This window comes from Armigeres subalbatus, chromosome 2, assembly GCF_024139115.2.
Source record: "Armigeres subalbatus isolate Guangzhou_Male chromosome 2, GZ_Asu_2, whole genome shotgun sequence".
Taxonomy (NCBI): Eukaryota; Metazoa; Arthropoda; class Insecta; order Diptera; family Culicidae; genus Armigeres; species Armigeres subalbatus.
In genome coordinates this window covers 32066599-32088069 of record NC_085140.1, presented here as the reverse complement: position 1 = coordinate 32088069, position 21471 = coordinate 32066599, and the positions used below count along the sequence as shown (strand labels likewise).

The following is a 21471-nucleotide window of genomic DNA, read 5'->3' as shown; positions in this document are numbered from 1 at the left end:
TTTTGAAACTTAGCATTACCTGATTTACTCGCAACAAGTTGCATTCGACGGGAAATGCGGTCCCATTGTTTGCCATTGAAAATTGTCTCGATCGGACGTTGAATTTCGGAATTATTGAAAAATCATTGTTTTTTCCCTTGGAAAAAAAAAATTTAAAACCGAAAAATAGAATCTTTTTTTCAAGAATGGTGGCAATGCATAGTAATTAATGCAAAAACATGCAAAATGATAGAAAATATGCGATCTATTCCCCTAAAGTGCTTTTTTGACCTTTCTTATGTGATTTTTTCAGTACATTTTACGATGCACGAGAAAGGCATCATTGCCGCTAGGTGGATTAATCTGGGTTTTTAAGTTCCACTTTAATATCTATCGAATCAAGCGCATAAATGTTTGAAAAAACTATTTGATTGAACGAATATCTTGAGGGAGTGTTGAACTGCTTGTTATTGTTATAAATCAATACTAGATCAACATTTGAAAAGGGCGTAACAGCCAAAACTTATTACTTCTGATGCTTAATCTACATACAGGGGTTAGACAAAAAGGTTGAGATAGGCAAAATATTGTCGAAGTTCAAATCACCATAACTTTGCGTAGAATGATCCGATTTCGATGAAACCGGGACCTTTGGACGAGGAAACTTTTCTTTATGCAAAACCTCAGATTGGCCCTTGGCCACCGAAGATGTTCCGGGTTTTCCGATGATATTTTAAAAATGCATTTTTTCTTCTGCTTGTCGTTTTATCTGACGTTTACTTCCTTCATGTTTTATACTTCTCCTGGAAACTAGAACTAATATGCTGACCAATGCTGGCTGCAGATCGAAAATTCGTTTGGTATACGCAAAGACATGACCTTTTTAGTAAAATCAGTACGGGATTGGCCATACACTCTGAACAAATGTCACTTTCACAGAACACCCGGAACCTGTTACAAATGGGCCAGAGAGTCTTACAGTCATCATAATATATCTTTAATAAAGATCCTATATTCATTGTCTTAGGAAAACATGAATTTTGACACCCATATATGCATGGTTCCAGACGGTGCCAAAACCGGCCCCTCCTGGAAGGCCCTTGGAACCTGCTATAAGGGTGGCAATGGACACTATCATTCTGGAAATGTTTCTGTAATCATCGTCTCGCAAAGCCATGAAGTTAGATACTCATATTTGCATTATTCCGATCTGTTATCATTTCATCATGTTGCCGGAACCGTTTTTACGGAAATGGCCATATCTCTGCGTAGTTTAGATGGATTCTCGATCTACAGCCACCATTGGTCTGCATATTAATTCTAGTATTTGGAGAGAGCATAAAACAGGATGAAAGTAAACGTCACATAAAATGACAAGCAGTGGAAAAAATGCTTCTTGAACATACCTTAGGAAAATCCGAACATCTCCGGTGGCCAAGGACCAATCTCAGGTTTTGGTGGTCGTGATTTTATTAAAATCGGATTATTGTACGCAAAGTTATGATGATTTGAATTTCGACATAATTTTACCTATCGCAACCTTTTGTCTAACCCCTGTATATCGTTAAATATGTAGACGAAGAATCAGAAGGAATAAATTTTGCCTCTTACGCCCTTTTCAAATGTTGGTCTAGAATTATAGATATTTATCAATCTTTGATCTACATCTCGATAATGAATATCTAATATTTAAATGTAATGATAATAATGTCTTATAAATATACTATGAACAACAATTATGATTTCGTACATTTTGCACTATTTTTGAAGACTGGAAATCAACGCTTGGCAGCACACACAAGCACGACTAATGTAATTCTAGAACAATTTTCAGAACATTCACGACGGTGGCGCGGAGTGATCCAAGTGATTCAGAGTGTTAGCATATTTAAGATGTCCTCAACTGTCCCCGAGACACAGACTTAAAAATGAACTACTCAAAATGTAATCGAATTGGTCGTGGAACGCCCGGCACATCACCCACCCTTGAAATAAAAAAAAATTCAAATCGAAAAAAAAAATTACAAGATGATGAAAAACATACGATCTATCCCCTAAAGTGCTTTTTCGACTTTTCTCAAGTGAATTTTCGTTAAATTTGCTGATGCACGAGAAAGGCAACATCGCCGCAAGGTGGACTAATCTGGGTTTTTCAATTCACAGATATGTATGGGTGTGTATGTGTGTACAAAATTGTGTAGACACACTTTTTGGAACTTTTCATTAATCGAATTACTCGCAACTATTCGACGCGGAATCCTGTCTCATTGTTTTGGCCAGATTGGACTATGGGATCTTAAGTTATTGCCAAAATACAATTTTTATGAGCAAAACACGCCAAAAAAGCACCAAAACCGCTAGGGTTTATATAGAGATAGATGGGACTTCTAAAAACAACACTAGCAGAGATCCCTCTATCATCTAATGTAGTACAAAAAAAAGCTATTAAAAAGTCCTTTACCTGCATGGAATATCAGATCTTCATGTTGTGGTCGGGCCTTGATCTTGTGTACATGTGCCTGGTCCACCAATTTTTGAAAGTTGCTGATGTAAGACTGTAATCATTGTCTGCCCATTCCCTTGTCTGTCAAACCCCCTTACGAATGTCTTCCTCTTGTTGTACATTTCAAAGTCTGTCGTTAATTCCTTCCTCTCGTCGTTGTCTCCCAAAAACAAAATTTTGTTGCGAAACATCGCGAGGAATGTCAACTTTGTGAACACCAGCATTGTAATTAATTAAGTACTCTAAAATTCTTTCCTTTCCTACTGTATTATTGTATTCCCTAACCTCGACTAAACCGCGAGTGTTTCGGTTCCCCAAAACTAACACTATGTATAAGAATCAAGAAATGTATTGTTAATCTTGATTTCGGCTCCGTAACGCTTCACGGCAAATGAGCCTTCCAAATAAACGAAAGTTAAAAAAAAGACCGAATCGGAAGCGGCGCGAAACCAAACGCCAATATTTTTATTTGCAACGTTCGGTTTCCGCCCGCAATGGAAGCATGCGTGTATCGTTTTCTATGGCGCCGGTGGAAAAGTGAGAGGAAGTTCCAAGTCTTGGTTGCAAACAGTCCTTTTCAGGACAAAAACTATTTATCCAAGAAGAGGTATTGACCGTTAGAAAAAACTTTACCCAGACTATTCGACTTAAGTTTTCAATTTGTTTTCCGTGTAAACGAATATGACGATTTCTTAATTTCAATAAATGCGCCTTCTCTAGCTCAGCAGCTAAAAAAAAAATGTCCACTAAGGGGACGTTTTCATCGATTTGGCTGTTCTCGATTTTTTTTTTCGGGCCACTATTTTGTACAAAAGAGGTTGATTCGAGATGAATTTTCTTCAAAGTGAAAAACTTAATCGTTTGGCGACGATAGAAACTTGCCCTTGTAGAAAAATAACAAGCGCGCGTTGGAAGGAGATGATGCAATAAGTTTGTTCAAATAGATAGCATCAGTAGTGTTCTAATCCCAAGTAACAATTTGCAACAGGTATACAGAAAACAGCACCACCGGAGGTGTCAGAATCCATAAGTAAAGTAAAAAAATACAGAAAATAGATCAGTTGAGCATTACAGTTACAATGTGTACAACGATGTGTGCAATCATCTATGCTATGCTATGCTACTTATAACCCATTCGGCCAAAAAGCCCTTTCTGTCAAATGACCTGATCAACCAAACGATTTCATCGGCAAAATGTCATGTTCGGCCAGGGAGATGTGGCCAAATTATTTTCGGCCAAATGGGGTTTGGCCTAATCCAAAAATTTGCACTGTCGGGTTGAAAACATACAAAACGGGCCAACCAGTTTTCGGCCGAATTTAATAAAATATATTGCAGTGCAAGAGATAGCTTTAAAATGCAAATCAACATGAGTTTTATTCGCATTTTCGGTTAAATGTTATTCAGAAATTGATGTATCGAACCAAAAATAAATAGAAAAGCAGTATCACTATTGGAAAAAGCAATTTGATTTTATTTATATAATTTATTTATTGAATATTTCGTTGTTTTTCTTTCTATAGAGTGAAATCATGCAGAGAGGAAGTAATTATCTGTCTCGTTACCAAAGGGATGGTGGTTTTCCCATTAGCAAAAAAGTAAAACATATCAGAACAACTTGAAATTAAAGCTCATCAATAACGCGTGCGAACGGAGCAAGTGTGCCCCATCGAAGCATCATGTAGGTATTTGAGCAAAATAATAAAAAAAAGTGCTTCCATGCCATATCGAAGCGTGTGCAGCGATCGAACGTAGGGAAAATGAAGTTGCTCGGCGGCCGCCCGGCCGCAGAACATCGTGATATAAAGGGTCATAAATCAGTAACACGAGAAGCGAAACGATAGCCGCGAAATGGAGCATCCTATGTTATTATTATGATTGCCAGAACACACTCCCGGGCCTGACGCTGGCTGGCGCTAGAGTGCGGTCCGGGTGTTGATCGGCATCGTCGCGCATCATCCCATCAACAAGGTAATTACCGGTTTCGCAATGATCCTGTCAGGCTGAGTTCGTGGCCGTCAGTGGCGTCAGTGAAATCAATATGATTTGTCAATCATGTCAGTTTGAGTTCAGGAGGAAAACGGCACAAGACAACTTAATAACTCAATTTTTATAGCATTTTTTGAATTCGTTGGCATTTTTAGAATACAGTAAACTCTCAAGATTACGTGTCATAAGGCGAGTTCGTATTTCGACCTCAACAGTCGACCGTCTTAAGTGTCTCGTACTTGTCTCGACTTGATTATTTGCGAGATGAAATTTAGAAGGAAAATAACTATAAATTATTTTTCTTTTTCGATTTTCGGAAGAAAGATATTGGAATGTTTGTGGTTCTTGTGTTTTTTCTATGGCTTCTTTTGAATAAATGATACATGTTTGTCATCATCCGTTTATTGTTCAATTATCACCATTTCACAATTTATCGATCGAAAACCTCACCGAATTGAAAACAACTGCATTCCTTCAATAAATGGAACGGCGCGCTCTTAATTTTTAATGATAAATCTGCCTCAAAATGAATATGCATGTCGTTCGGAACGGAACGGCCGAGATTGAACATTGACTCTCTGTCAGCTTTTTGACGCTGCACACAGACAACACGAGTCAAACTCTTCGCGGCTTGCATAGCCATCGGAGATGATAAATTTCCTCTCGGATGAAATATCACATTTTGGCAACCCCGCGTGCGGTTTCGGTTTTATGTTCTCGAAGCATCTCCAAGCGAATGCCGTTGATGGTATCGCGATCGGGCGTCAGTTTTTCGAATGCGGTTTTAAAACTTTGCTTGCTGCTTGAAGTATGCTCCGGTTCAAATCAATCTGGGTTGATGATAATCAGCATCCTGATAAGAAGCCGGTCGCTGCGGCAATAGCGAACCCGAACACATTTTAGCATAAATGATTGCCACTGCGTTGAATAGAAACGACTTGCTGATTCGATCAGATTAAGATAAGTCTTTTGCGCGAGGGAAAGCTGCGTATAAAACCTGTTCCAGATATGCCAAATGTGAAACTCATCATCGATTAGCTAATCGAACCTACACGCATAGCCCAGGATCCTAATTTGGTGGAGAACACATGGCTAAGGCAACAGTATCATAGTCTGATCATGCGCGTAATTTCCAAACATTTTCATTTTTTTTGCATGTGACGAGTTTTTTTTAGATTGAATAAACTCAAAAGTTTTACACTCACTTAATAGTTTCCTTTCTCCTAAACCCAAAATAAGCCATTGCTTTACAACTTCAATTCAAAATTGAGCATCCTCGGAAGTTGTTCCATCACTCAGTGTCAATTCATTCATCACTTGGAACGGATTATGAAACCGCATCAAACAGATGAAACCATTCTGGTTTAATTTGAAGATTTATTTTCCTCGCTTCATGTCTGCCGTCAGACCGCGAGATTCACCTAATTGCCGCCCGGTTAACCACCAGATGGATCGACCGCAGAAGAGCATTCGTTCTTATGTTCACTCAACAGCCCCATGTCGCTTGCATCTGCCTGCCTGCATCTTCAGAGTGCCAACGCAGCGTGGGCGATGAAAGGTCATGCAGCCCTTCATCGTCCCTCGTCAATCGGCAACGTCGGCAACGACGCTTGGAAACACAACACTTCTCGGGTACTTATTCAAAAGGACGTATGTGATTTTGTAAACAAAGATTCAAACGTCGATTTGTCCAATCTGATAGCACTCCCACGCAAACTACCACCACAGACAGGCAGGGGAAGCCTTCGGCTACCTGGTGGGGGTGTTGGTTTGCGTGGGAGTGCCATCAAATTGGACAAATCGACGTTTGAATCTTTGTTTACAAAATCACATACGTCCTTTTGAATAAGTACCCGAGACTTGTTGAGTGCAATCGGAATTCCGTCCAGTTCAGCTGAGTCGGGTTGCTCCAACCCTTTCTTCTTCCGTTTTTGTGTCGTCGTCGTCGTTGCCGTCGATTGGACTTGCAGTTGAGTGATGAAGCATCCCTTTGCGCATTCCCACCGCGCTCGCTCACTGCAGAACTTATTGGACTCGTTCGTTTGGAGATAAGTGTTCGATGATGGACGTTCCAAAATAACTCTCGGAAGGGGGCGGCGAAAGTAATATCCATCAGAGAACGATATGCAGTATGCAGGTATATATTGCCTGGTTTTATTGCTTCTCCAATCGAGAATATGATTCCTCAAAGTGGAAAGATAGACGTCGGATGATGGGTGGGCCACAAGGGTTTATTTGTTTGCAAAATTCGTTTCCTTTTGCGTTTATTTAGCCATATCTTATGACGAAGAATGTTCAACATGAGTCAACATCAATATCAACCCACCAACAAATCGTTATGAATACCGAGTTCTTTGGTTGAAATTGAATTTTGTTTATACTGAACCATCAGGGGTGGGATGTTTAGAAATTCAAACTAATATTAAACTTACATTCAGTTCACAGCCTTAAAAATATGACCACGTGGTAAATAGTATCTAAAGATGAATTTCCATTTCGTCAAAAAATCGTCATTTCACATCGGAGTTTTCAGAACATAGTAAATTAATGTCCAAGTCCAAATAGTTAATTAACTTTGATTGGACTGAACTTCATGTGTGATATTGCCTACGCAAATCGGTCGGGTCCAAGCTTGACGACCGACTGGACGCTTTGTCACGTATTTTTTGTCTATTGCCTGTGTTTTAAGGCCAAATAATCTTGGATTGAATCTGTGAATGAAGGCATATAAACAATTACAACAAATAATTTTTGAAAATAATTTCTAAACTTTGCATTAGTATGATGCAGTTACAAAGTTGTTATATATTTGCTGTACAGGAATTAAATCTCACGATTGGGAATTTTCTTAGTGTTTATTTGTGTTTTATGTTGTGTTTATTAGTATCATTTCATGAAGAACTTTTACTTTCCTAAACTTTCCATAATTTGACAGAGTTTCAAACCAATAGATAAGGTACAAAAAACCCTCAATACTGTACATTAATAGATGATGCCAATAAAAGAGCAACTCAATTTGACTAAACGATTGGTTCGGGCATTCGATACTTTGGGTCAATGGTCCATTCGGGCAAATGGTCTTTTCGGCACTTGATCCAGTTGGGAAAATGGTCTTTTTGGGTATTTGGTCTTTTCGGGCATCTGGTCTATTCAAGAATGGAATTCGGGTTTATGTCATTCGGGCGTTTGTGATAGAACCACAAAGCAATCATTTTCTGGTTTCCATATCTCTACTGCACTTCCACAAGGACATGGCGATTAAATTGGATGTGGATGAAGTGGGTAATCAATTTATTCCCAGAAATAGCCAGAGAAAAAAAAAACATGTTTTACATACAAGCAGGGCTTGAGGTTTTCCAAAATCGATTGAATAAATGTTTCAAGTGTTGTGAAGTTTTCATTTTCCGAATTGAACAATTTCTTACCTCCCTTGGTCCACCAATAATTTTATGAAGTTGGCGCCTCTGAAAATCAGTGTCTCCTACCGAATAGAATATACAAAGACCTCTAATGGAGTAGAGCCTATACCTCTAAACAACTCAATTTTTACGATTTTTTTAATTGAGTTCATTTGATATTTTAGAAATTTGTTTTTCCAAATTACTCATCTAAAGCAGCGGTTCTCAACCTGGGGTACATGTACCCCTAGGGGTACCTTCGCCGACCCCAGGGGGTACCTCGAACAAAAATGCGTAATGGCGGACGTATCACAATTCGGATCAAAACATATTGATAATAAAAAATTAAAAATGTTGAATAATACGTTGAAAATATGCTTCTGAACGGAAATCTAGATATTAAGGGTTCGGAAGTCTTCGTTTGAGAGGCATGAAGGTTTTTCCCCTAAAAGCTCAGTTGTTTCGTTGCAAGAAGATTAGAAGCATCTTTCTACGCTTCTCGGAAGTCTAATCCCAAGCAGCTCGAAGGCCTTCTTTCAAGAAGCTTGGAAGTCTCATTTCAAGAGATTCGGAAGCTTAATTTCGAGAAGCCTGAACGCCTCTTTTTAAGTAGCTCTGAATACTCCTTCAAGAGGCTCGCAAGGTTCCTTTCAAGAGGCCCGGAAGGCTCCCTTTAAGAGGCTCGTAAGCCTACATCCAAGAGCCTCCTTTCAATAGGCCTGGAAGCCTCCTTTCAATAGGCCTGGAAGCCTCCTTTCAATAGGCCTGGAAGCCTCCTTTCAATAGGCCTGGAAGCCTCCTTTCAAGAGGCCCGGAAGCCTTTTTTCAAGAGGCCCGGAAGCCTCCTTTCAAAAGGCCCAGAAGCCTCCTTTCAAGAGGCCCAGAAGCTTCTTTTCTAAAGGCTCGGAAGAATCGTTTCAAGAGGCCCGAAAGCCTTCATTCAAGAGGCCCGGAAACCTCCTTTCAAGAGGCTCGGAAGCCTCCTTTCAAGAGGCCCGGAAGCCTCCTTTCAAGAGGCCCGGAAGCCTCCTTTCAAGAGGCCCGGAAGCCTCCTTTCAATAGGCCTGGAAGCTTCCTTTCAAGAGGCCCGGAAGCCTCCTTTCAATAGTCCTGGCAGCCTCCTTTCAATAGGCCTGGAAGCCTCCTTTCAAGAGGCCCGGAAGCCTCCTTTCAAGAGGCCCGAAGCCCTCCTTTCAAGAGGCCCAGCCTCCTTTCAAGAGGCCTGGAAGCCTCCTTTCAAGAGGCCCTGAAGCCTCCTTTCAAGAGGCCCGGAAGCCTCCTTTCAAGAGGCCCGGAAGCCTCCTTTCAAGAGGCCCGGAAGCCTCCTTTCAAGAGGCCCGGAAGCCACCTTTCAAGAGGCCAGGAAGCCTCCTTTCAAGAGGCCCGGAAGCCTCCTTTAAAGAGACCCGGAAGCCTCCCTTCAAGAGGCCCGGAACCCTCCTTTCAAAAGGCCCGAAGCCTCCTTTCAAGACACCTGGAAGCCCCCTTTCAAGGGGCCGGGAGGCCACCTTCCAACAGGCCTGAAAGCTTCTTTCAAGAGGCCCGGAAGCCTCCTTTCAAGAGGCCCGGAAGCCTCCTTTCAAGAGGTCCGGAAGCCTCCTTTCAAAAGGCCCAGAAGCCTCCTTTCAAGAGGCCCGGAAGCCTCCTTTCAAAAGGCCCAGAAGCCTCCTTTCAAGAGGCCCGGAAGCTTCTTTTTTAAAGGCCCGGAAGCCTCCTCTCAATAGGCCCGGAAGCCTCCTTTCAAGAGGCCCGGAAGCCTTCTTTCAAGAGGCCCGGAAGCCTCCTTTCAAGAGGCCCGGAAGCCTCCTTTCAAGAGGCCCGGAAGCCTCCTTTCGAGAGGCCTGGAAGACTTCATTCAAGAGGCCCGGATACTTCTTTTCTAAATGCTCGGAAGCCTCCTCTCAAGATTCACGGAAGCCTCCTCTCAAGAGGCCCGGAAGCCTCCTTTCAAGAGGCCCGGAAGCCTCTTTTCAAGAGGCCCGGAAGCCTCCTCCCAAGAGGCCCGGAACCCTCCTTACAAGAGGCCCGGAAGCCTTCTTTCAAGAGGCCCGGAAGCCTCCTTTCAAGAGGCCCAGAAGTCTCCTTTCGAGAGGCACGGAAGCCTCCTTTCAAGAGGCCCGGAAGTCTCCTTTCAAGAGGCCCGGAAGTCTCCTTTCAAGAGGCTCGGAAACCTCCTTTCAAGAGGCTTGGAAGCCCGAATGCCTCTTTTCAAGAGGCCTGGCAATCTCCTTCCAAGAGGCCCTTAAGCCTCCTTTCAAGAGGCCCGGAAGCCTCCTTTCAAGAGGCCCGGAAGTCTCGTTTTAAGAGGTCCGGAAGCCTCGTTTTAAGAGGCCCGGAAGCCTCGTTTTAAGAGGCCCGGAAGCCTCCTTTCAAGAGGCCCGGAAGCCTCTTTTCAAAAGCCCCGGAAGCCTCTTTTTAAAAGCCCCGGAAGCCTCCTTTCAAGAGGCCCAGAAGCCTCCTTTCAAGAGGCCCAGAAGCCTCCTTTCAAGAGGCCCAGAAGCCTCCTTTCAAGAGGCCCAGAAGCCTCCTTCCTAGAGGCCCGGAAGCCTCCTTTCTAGAGGCCCGGAAGCCTCCTTTCTAGAGGCCCGGAAGCCTCCTTTCTAGAGGCTCGGGAGACTCCGTTCAAGAGGCCCGGAAACATCCTTTCAAGAAGCCCGGAAGCTTCTTTTCAAGAGGCCCGGAAGCTTCCTTTTAAGAGGCACGGAAGCCTCTTTTCAAGAGGCCCGGAAGCCTCCTTTCAAGAGGCCCGGAAGCCTCCTTTCAAGAGGCCCGGAAGCCTCCTTTCAAGAGGCCCGGAAGCCTCCTTTCAAGAGGCTAGGAAGCCTCCTTTCAAGAGGCTAGGAAGCCTCCTTTCAAGAGGCCCGGAAGCCTCCTTTCAAGAGGCCCGGAAGCCTCCTTTCAAGAGGCCCGGAAGCCTCCTTTCAAGAGGCCCGGAAGCTTCCTTTCAAGAGGCCCGGAAGCCTCCTTTCAAGAGGCCCGGAAGCCTCCTTTCAAGAGGCTAGGAAGCCTCCTTTCAAGAGGCCCGGAAGCCTCCTTTCAAGAGGCCCGGAAGCCTCCTTTCAAGAGGCCCGGAAGCCTCCTTTCAAGAGGCCCGGAAGCCTCCTTTCAAGAGGCCCGGAAGCCTCCTTTCAAGTGGTTCGGAAACCTCATTTCAATAGGCTCGGAAGCCTACTTTAAAAAGGCTCAAAAGCGTTATTTCGAAAGGCTCTGAAGCCTCCATCGAACATGCTCAGAAACACCCCTTCAAGAGGTGCAGAAGTTTCCAATAGTGATAAAAGTCCTGTAGGAAGCTTGATGATTAAACTTAATGTGATTCCAACTTAAAAGACTTAAAGTTTCGTAGAAATATAAAAATTTCAGCCCACTTTATAGAGAGTCATTTATCCCATAAGCGTTTACGTTCATTCAGCATAATATCAGTAAGGACCTCAAGAGGAGCTTGCTGAAACTTCGAAAGTCGATGTTGGACGCCAAGCTGGAGAAGGCGGTCGGGACGGCCAAGTGTAAACCCGTGAAATCCGTGGAGTCGAGGTCTACCCAGACTGAGGCCCAAGGATCCGCGGAGTCGGGCAAGGTCGAATCGACCGAGGTCGTGCCAGCGAAGACGGTGGTACCAAAGTCTACCCAGACTGAGGCTCAAGTATTCGCGGGCACGTCGAGGGTGACTGCTCCAACGGAGCAGACACAAAAACGGGGGAGACAGTCTCCAGGGGATGAGCTCCCTGGGGGCCGCTCCAAAATGCGGAGGGTTACTACCCCGAACAAGGGTAGTGGGGCTGGGAAGCTGAACCCCGGCTAGGTACCTCCAAAACCGGGGGAGGAAGGACCTGGAAAGGTCCGTCCACCCAGGAAAGACGGTGGTAAGGGGTTACGGCAGGCTGAGAACTCTCAGCCGTCCCAGACCAGGGAAATAGAGGGGGATAACGCTTCCTGGACCCTGGTCAAGAACAAGAGGAAACCGAAGACGTCAAGGGCCGAAAAGAAGGCCCAGGCGAACGAGGGTAGCAAGAAGTCTAGGGTAGGCGCCAATCGCTCCAGGGGCGATGCCCTAGTCATCAAGACGGACGAGGCTAAGTACTCGGACGTCTTGAAAGCGATGAGGAGTGACGTCAAGCTTGGTGAACTCGGCTCCGACGTACGTTGAATAGGTCGTACCTGTATGGGCGAGAGGACTCTCGAGCTGAAGCGGGGCGTCTCGCAAAAGGGCGCCGCCTGCAAAGGCCCTGACAGAAGCAAGCTCAGTCGACGCTGCGGATTGGAGGGATATAAGGCACAATGCTGCACGAACCCTCCCAATTGTTTGATTTGTTCCAGCAAAGCTGTGAACAGCAAGCACCCCATGGGGGATTCAAAGTGCCCGGCGTTTAAGCGTGCTGCAAATTCACAAAATCGTCTCGGAGCTACACAGAAGGTGGCGCGTGGACTTAAGGATGGCTAGTTCAGGCGTAAATAAGAGGTGGTCCAAGGGATCGGAGTCGGCTTCATGGGTCATACCGGTGGTCGTCATGCTCTGTGGTCAAACTCGATCCTTTTATCGAACAAGTGGCCGCGCGAAGAACAGAATGGTATCGTCGCTTTCGCGGCGTCGGTCGCCCGGTTGACCGGTTCCGAGCTCGAGGACGGAAATGGGTCCTCGTCAAGGCTGGGGCAGGCGTAGACACCGCGTCGGCATGTCCCTCTGTGTGTTGGCGAATAGACCCTGTCGCAGAGAGGTCAATTTGGGGTGCACGCGGCATCATCATTCTTGATACCAGTCGTGCAGAGGGAAGCAGGCGCGAAGTCGCCCCTTCGCCCCTTCCGAGAACATAGGGCGTGGTAAGGCCACCTGGAAAGCCGGCAATGCGCTGGCACGATACCATGGTGTTCTTCTAATAAAGCGAGTCACGATGACCGATGCTACAAGGGATAATTTTAGTATTTATCTGTCCTTGAGGACATCTAGCGATGGGACTGAAAGACGACAAAATAGTAAAAGGTGCCCCTACCAGAAATACGAGTAAGCAAAATTCGTTGGCTGCCTCATGGATTGTCATAACAAATCGTCATTTTTTTTATCAATTGTGAAAATCCCAGAGTGCGGTTTTCCTGGGAGAAGTCAGTTCTCAAATCATCAGTTCTCAAATCTTGTTAACGATATCTTAAACTTCATGGTTTTTAAAAACAAATTCCTAGCAAAGTGTTCTGATGGTATTCGTCCATCTTGTCATGTTTCGGAACACCCCAGAATGCTGGACCCCTGGAAGAAGCGGCTACTTTTTAATCTGTTGTGAAACTCGGCCGTGGTAAATCAAACATCTGAATTTTGTAAAGCAAGTTTAAAGTAGTGTGGTTTGAACACATTTGGTCTATCTGGCCATACTCCGGAACATCCTGGAATGCTAGCTCCTTGGGGTGAGTAAATACTTTTATTTATCAATGCTGGCTATCAAAGTCTTGCGACGTTTCGAACATCATTCTGCAAAACAAGTTCATGGAAATATGTTCTCCTCAGAAGGACTGAACATTCAAATCGACGTTCAAACAAAAATACATGAATAAAATAAATAAGGGAGTACGACCATTTGGCCTAAAGTTATTTAGCCAAAGCCATGTAACTGAAGGCAAATAGACTGAAAGATATTTGGCGAATATGTCAATTTGCCCAAACAAACCATAAAGCCGCAACCCGCCTGTCCAAAAGCTATTTGGCCGAAATGGATGTACAACCGAAAATGTTGTGCAGTCGAACGGTTTCTAAATACGTCATCAGATCGAAAATATCGTTAAGCAAAAATAGTCGTTTGGCACAAAGGGAAATTTAGTATAAAGTGTCGTTTAGCTGAACAGGTCATATTACTTTCAATATCATTTAGCCGAAAGGATCATACTCAGTCTAGAATGTAAGGCAGTTGTATGGAAAACACAAACTTTATCCAATCAAGTGAGATCAAGGTTTTTCTAACTCGTTTTGAGACCACATTCAATTTTGATTTGAAAAAAATGACCATGATGCCCCACTCTAATACTCTGCAATGCACCATAACCACCATCTGATCGATAGATAGAACTCCGAAGGGTGATATCAAGATCTGTATGGGCGACTTCAATGCGAAGATCGGATTCGACAACTCAAACCATGAGCGCATTATGGTCACCATGTTCTCGGAGAAGTCCAAGTTCCAAGAGTCCCTTTTTTCAATGTTTATTGACTATGAAAAAGCTTTCGACCATCTAAAGCACGAGAATATGTGAGCCCCTATGTATCAAGTCACAAATGCAAATTTCGACGTCTGCAATGACGACTTTTCAGTGTAGTGACGAAACATCATTATCCATGAATAGAGAAAGGCGGCGGCTAATATGAATGTCGTAAAAAGGTGTTATCGTTTATATTCATGATGTGAAACCAATCAAATAAATACGACTAATTTATTCAAATAAATTAGTCTTCTAGACCTGCAATAAACATTGCAATCCATGAAAGCGGCGAGTAAGAAGGTCTATGGTGTGTTTCGCCACAGACCGATAAAATAATCAATAAACTGTTCAGTTCATCAACTAGTTGAAGTTGCATCATAAATTACATACATTAATGAATAATAATTAAATCTATAATACTGCCGTATGGTATGGATTCGAAAGTCGTATAGCCCCTTCTTTATATTTTACCTGATTTACATTCCACGACCAAGTTGCATTTTATACAGTTAATCATGAAGAAAGCACGAGCACTTTTAATTCCCATCAGAATGTTTCAAAGGGTTGGTCCAGGCTTGAACCTCAACCATCTCTACTCGGTCTACTTTGTAGCCGCACATCCATTTCACTGACCCAAGGAATGTATGGACCCCAGAAAGTAAACTATATTCTGTTTTGTTCCTATCGAATGTTTGACCAGAATTTCTGACTTCAACATTTGGGTTCATTCCGATTCCGACACAAAATAACAACTGTTAAACGCAAAGTATATTTATTTTAGAAAGTATGGAGATACCGTTCATATATTACTCCATCCATTATCGTCCCACCGTGCAGCTCTGCACTGCAAGTAGAACTTTGCCAGAAAGCCTCGCAATTTGCCACGGACTTCTCCCGCAGTGCAGCGAGTCGAAACGATTACACGCATCGGCAGAACCATATTTATGGGCACCATGCCGCGAGATAGCACCAATGAAACTGTCATCTCCGGCGGTAGGAGGTCTGGGTTGATTATTATTCGCTGGCATTTCATGTAGTTTGTGTTGTCAAAATAAATTTCGACCAGCCCATTATTCAATCGCGTTGCCGTCGTCGTCGTCGTCGTCGTCGGAACAGACAGGTATTCCACCGAAAATATCAAAGCGAAAAATTTCAAACCCGCCGACGAGATGGGTCCCAACAACAGACATCTGGATTAGAAGAGCACACGAGAAAACGTGACTCACTACACACCGAATCGGCTGACCCAATGTAGATCGAGCGCCAATGCCCAGATCGTGTCCGTCCTCGTTCAATAAATCACCTGATGACGACGACGATGGCGAAGTTGCACGCAAACAAGATGCGTGCCTCTCGCCGAAGAACACGAATCGAGACGGTGCGGAATTGAAATATTAATCGCTCATTACAATGCAAACATTGTCGCCGGGTGTGATTAGGATTCGAGAAGCAAACATTGTCTACGGCAGGAGAAAATGGGACTTGACTGGCAGAATATGGTCAAAAGTTTTACAACATTTCTTCTTATTATTCTGCTTCTTCTTCAATGAACCCGAAAACATTCTATAGGCCGGATCAAAAATCGAACTCAACATATCCGGATTGGTAAACCTACATTTTTTTCTTGCAAGGCCAATTGGAGACCTTTCTACAATATTTATGGGATTAGAAAACTAAAAAAATGCAGTAAAATTTGTATTGTCCGACATTTCACAGCAAAGCTGAAAGTAATGAAACTCATTTTAATACAAAATAAGTTTTAACCAAATCCATATCGACTGGACCCCATGTGCACCGTTTCGTTGACATCGTCATCATCATAATCCATCGACGGTAAGCGGCGGCGCCGTGTTGCGTTGGCGTTTTGTTAGGGTTTGATTACGAGGAGATAGCACGATCTCATAAACACAGAGCTTTTTTTCGATTCGCATTTCTGTTATGATCAAACAGAAGATGGGATGATGATTGGCCTGATAAGCGCTGGAATGTGATCAAAAAGAATCAACATCGACTGAGTCACGTTTCAATTCCAGTTTATTTTGATCTCAGTGAATAAAATTGGATTAATAACTGCTATTTATTATAACATTTGGATGTTATATTCTTGTCTTCTTACTTTCTTGTCTTCTTGCTTTCTTGTCTTCTTATCTTCTTGTCTTCTTGCTCTCTTGCTTTCTTGTCTTCTTGTCTTTTTTTCTTCTTGTCTTCTTGTCTTCTTGTCTTCTTGTCTTCTTGTCTTCTTGTCTTCTTGTCTTCTTGTCTTCTTGTCTTCTTGTCTTCTTGTCTTCTAATGAAATTCAAAAGTTCTGAAACTCTGCAAGGTAGGAAATAGATCCAGCCAACACTCGTTCAAGCAATAATCCCACAAGCAATGAAGTCACAATAAGCTGCCATAAAGTAAAGTCATTCCACCGCGCAATCACCCATTTATTCCCAAAGCTGAAACTTCTGACTGATCCCTGAAAAGCCGCATAATTGCATTCAAACAAGCTACAAAGTCACACTTTCACGGATGCTAATGGCCATAAGTACCTACAGCAGAGTTGTCATAATCATTATCATCATCAGCAGCACCGTCATCTTCGTCGCAGAGTCTTGCCAGATTACAACTTTTCCACGCTCATAACTCACCGAATGAATGAATGAATGAATGGCTGGAGTGTCTAGCAGCGACCAAGTATTCAACTTTGTACGTGGGTGCCTCTGCGGATTAACCACATCGACTAGCTTCTCCGTGACTCCCGCAGGAGGGCTCGTTGGACGGCAGGCTTAATCCCCTCGACAGTGTTACAGTCGTTACCGTCAGTAGTGGAGAAGTTTGCCCATAAACATAGAGCGAGTTGCCAAACATTGTTGTCATCTGTCCTCGTACCACCACTTGTTCGCTTTTCGTTTGAGGAATTTATGATCATTGGCTCTTAACGCGTCCCGCATATTCACGTGTTTCCCACCCACCACCGCCCTGCACTTCCCGAGGAGCATTTATGATAAATCTCCGTAAGATGTGTACCGCACCAGCGGTCCCCATTTGCCTGGCTAATATTTATGGAAACGGTTCCCAGCTCGGAGTGATGCAGGGAAATTAATTCAGCAGGTGGTAATCTGTTTAATACCGGCGACTTATAGCCCTTTGATGGTGCTGGATTTGAGTTTTGGATGGTTCGAGGGATTTTGATTTTCGGATAGTTTGATGAGTTGTTTACACGGTGGATACGATTTACTGTAAATACATTTAAAGCAAATTAGTTCTTCATGGAGTTTGGGGTGTTAGCTAATAAAGTTGTTTGTCGGCATCTAATGAACTACATTTGATTTATTTATTTCCCCACCCTCTTCTTATGTATCGAATGTTTTAAGTGATGCTGAAGATTCAGTCATAAATAGTCGTAAATTTGTCGTAAAGTACCTCATAGTTATTATTTTTTCCTACAGAATGAAAGAAAGGGTGATATAATTCAGTTGTTTATTTGTCCATGTTTGAAATCGTGTCTTTCTGTCTCCCAACATGGATGTGTAACTAATGTATAACAACCATTCTTTGCCAACCACTAAATGGTCCTAGTCCAAAAGCAACCTTGGACGTGTTATGCATCCTATTCCTAGAACGTGAAATAATAGACACAAGATTCACGATACAACACGGCGGGCCCAACCCAGTCCTTTTTCGAGATCCAAGATTACGAATTAAACTGGCGCCGTCCCATTCTATTTTCTGTACATCGTTGCTCATATCGCCATCATCTGTAGCGCCCGACCGATGCCGCCGGCATTTCAAAGCGTCAAACAATGGTCGATGATTATGTTCGCTCGGATCATAATCATAACAATTACATTTAAGATTCGATGGAGATATGCAAATCACGAACCATCGCCCAATGCCCGACCCGACGAAAGCCAATTGACTGCCGAGTCACAGTCCCCCAAAGTCCATTCGCAGCTAATCTACGGAATAGGTAATTGAATACAAATATTTCCACTCAGTCATTTGCCATTATTGGCGACAAAAGTTTCTGAAAATTTCCCCCCCGCAGCACCACCGTAACGGTTCATGAAACTGCTTGGGGCGATTGTGGTAGGTGTGACGTGAAAATGTTCAAAACACAATCTCACTGAAACCTGGTCTGCTTCTTGATTTTCAACAGCTATTAATTGACAGTAAGTATTCATTACATGAATATTTGTATCTAGATCGGTAAATAAAATGCCGCTCCATGTCCATGTCCAAGTTGAGAGACTTTCTATTTCGGAAAGATCGAATTCGCCGTCTGTGACTTCGCAATCCGAACGCCTTAGCTCACAAAGCTAGTGGTCGACCCCAGCTATAATGAGGCAACGGGAGCTGATACCGTTCTAACAATCGATTAGTTAACTGTTAAAAAGCAATAAATTTACCTGTTGGACGTTTGTTGCGAAGTTTTGATGACGGTGACGTCGATCGATATAAAGAGTGATGGTAGACACTCCAACCGTGTTAGACATAAATTCAAGTCTAATGATATACATGCGTGGAATTTAGATTAGGTTCTATTTTCGTCGTTTTTGCCATTGAATATCTCCATTGTTTGTAAAGCTGAGGGATATATAATTCAATCGATGACAAACACAAAACTGATCTAAATCATCGAATTATTAACTATTGTTGTCGAAGCTGTGTGCTCACCGTTAGGTAAATTTGGTATATTATGGCTCAACGGCTGAATACTGAACAAATGAATTAGCAAGTTAATCGTCCTTGATTCAGCTTCTCCGAAATTCAAACTTTAGCACTTGAAAATTGAAATTTGTTATTGGTTAGATTTCAGAAACGATTCTCTTAGGATTTCAACTTCATCAAGGTACTTTTATTGTTTTATATATAAAACATAAAGTTTCTTTTTCTTCCAGAATTAGGTTCTCCTGTGAAAAATCTTCGAAATTTGCTAGATTTTTTTTCGAAATTTCCTCGGTAAATAATTCTTTGGAATTTCCTTCGAAAACTTTTTAAAATTCACTCAGGAAATTCTTCGATTTTATTTTGGAAAATTCTTCAGAATTTTTGGGGTGGAATATTCTTCGGAATTTCTTCCGTGGAATATTCTCTCAAGATTTTTTGGAATTTCCTTGTTTGCCTTTGGAGTTTCCATTATGGGATGCTTTTACGGAAATTAAACCTTCTTCTTCTTATTTTTCTTCTTCTTCTTATTTTTCTTCTTCTTCTTAGGGGCTGTCCACAAACCACGTAGACCGAAATTTCACATTTTCAACCCCCCCCTTCTCCCCTAGTAGACTTTCGTAGACATTTTCGAAACCCCTCCCTCCCCCTTTGAAGTCTACGTAGACTTTTCTAAATTTTACATATAGAGATCAAACACGTTTTAAGCATTTTAGCTATTCAAATCAATTTCAGTATGTTATTTACAATAAAATTCGAATTTCATACATAACAAAATTGAACTGAACAAAATCCAACATAACAAAAATCAATTTGAAACGTAATCAAATTTAATCCTTTGTCCATAGCTCCCGAAACCGAATCTCAAAGCCAATTTAATTTCTGTTGAACTCGATTCCTCATAGAGGTGTGCGCCAACGCTGTCGACACTTTTGCATAAACTCTTAAATAAAGACAAAAAAAACTTTTGCATTGCCTCAAATCTGTAACGCATCTGAACTATAATTCTCCACGCCAGAACTTCGAATTCCGAGAATACCAAGTTAACATTCTAATAAGTTTTTCGTGGAAATATCGTAGAACTTCTTGATTGATTACCTTCAAAGTTTCCCGATAATACTCCAAAGAACTTTCCGTGAAAATTTCAATGCTTTTCTCATAAATTCCATGCAATATCTTGTTAAATAATCATCCGTTGAAATTCCATTAATTTCCTTCCAAAATCCAAAAGTTTTCCCGTTATTAGTAATTTTCAGTGAAAGTTTAAATTTACTTCCCGTGGTAATTTTAAGTTTAAACGAACATTTCGAACTATTTCCCGTGGAAGTTAGGAATGGTTTCCTACGATATTTTTAAAATTCTTTTTTAAATTTGAAGCAATTTCCACATTCCAAAGAATTTTCCGAATAATTTTCGATGGATGTTATTAAGAATTTTCACCGTCTAAGACGAATTAAGTATTGTCCATTTAATTCCACCAGTTAATTTTCGTTATCTTTGCAGATACGCATTTCGACCACAACTGTGTGGTCGTCTTCAGTGTCTTGTACTTGACTCGACTTGTCGAGTCAAGTACAAGACACTGAAGACGACCACACAGTTGTGGTCGAAATACGTATCTGCAAAGATAACGAAAATTAACTGGTGGAATTGAATGGACAGTACTTAATTCGTCTTAGACGGTTTAATACATTCCACTAAACGAGCTTAATATATTTTTTCTGAAGAATTTTCAGTTGAAATTTTGATGAATTTCTCGAATGAATTCCTAATAATATTTCGTGAAAATTATGAAGACTTTCACACAAAAATTGTAAATATTCTACTGAAATTAAGAAAAGATACTTCCCAGGTACTTCCTAAAAAATCTCCAGTGGAAATTCTGAAGGGTTTCTCGCGGAAATTTTGGAGAATTTCCCTTACATTAAAACTTGTGTGTCTTTTGGAAATTCAAATGACTTTTTTTTAATACTCTAAAATGCTTCCTTTGTAAATTCCAAAGAATTTTCCGTTGAAGTACGACACAATTTCCCGTGAAAATTCTTAAGAATCACTTGTCGTTTCCATAGAAGTTTCTGCCGAAAATCCTGCAATAAAATTCGAGAGGAAATTAAAAAAAAAATCGAAAGTTTTTATAGAACACTTTGGAAAATTTTCCTGCTCAACATAGAAGAATTTCCGGGTTGTTGTTGTTGTTGTTCATTTATTAACGTGAATCTTAACCTATAGTCATTTGACTCACGCCTTAACCTAAGAAATTACATTTCATTATACATTGAAATCACTTTTGGGCACTTTACACATCTAGTGTGGCGATGGATCGGGCAGCCTTTATTCCATTTTCCATCCATCGTTTCCGCATCATTTTGTAGATCATCTTGATCACCATTATAAGTATGATGATAATCTGTAGCACGATCACGATAAGCAGTAATGATTGGTGTTCCTTGTGTTCTGCTGAGTGGACGTCCTGTGTTTGGATCACAGTTACTAGTTGGTTTCCGTGGGTGTGTGCGGTGTTTTCCTCCTTCGTACTTGAGCCTCCCATGTTTGGAATTTTGTTCGAGCTGCACTTCTGTTGCTGGGTCTATCAGGAAGTTTTGTTCTGCTGCGTTGCTTGGTACTGATGGGTTGGGGTGAAATTGATCGGTTTTATATCTTTGTTTGTTCGGTTGGTTCGACGTTTGTTGCTGATCGTGGTTTTTTTGTGTTTTGATTGGTCATATTTCGTTTGTCAAGTTTGCTTTTCGACGAAATTGATTGTTTTTTTGAGT

General features: G+C 42.1%; 1 protein-coding gene across 13 annotated transcripts in view; it reads left to right on the top strand.

Annotated features, from left to right (window-relative positions):
- The window catches only part of LOC134218429 (collagen alpha-1(XVIII) chain), an 865092-nt gene that overhangs the window by 248459 nt on the left and 595162 nt on the right, over positions 1-21471 (top strand). The window lies entirely within an intron of this gene.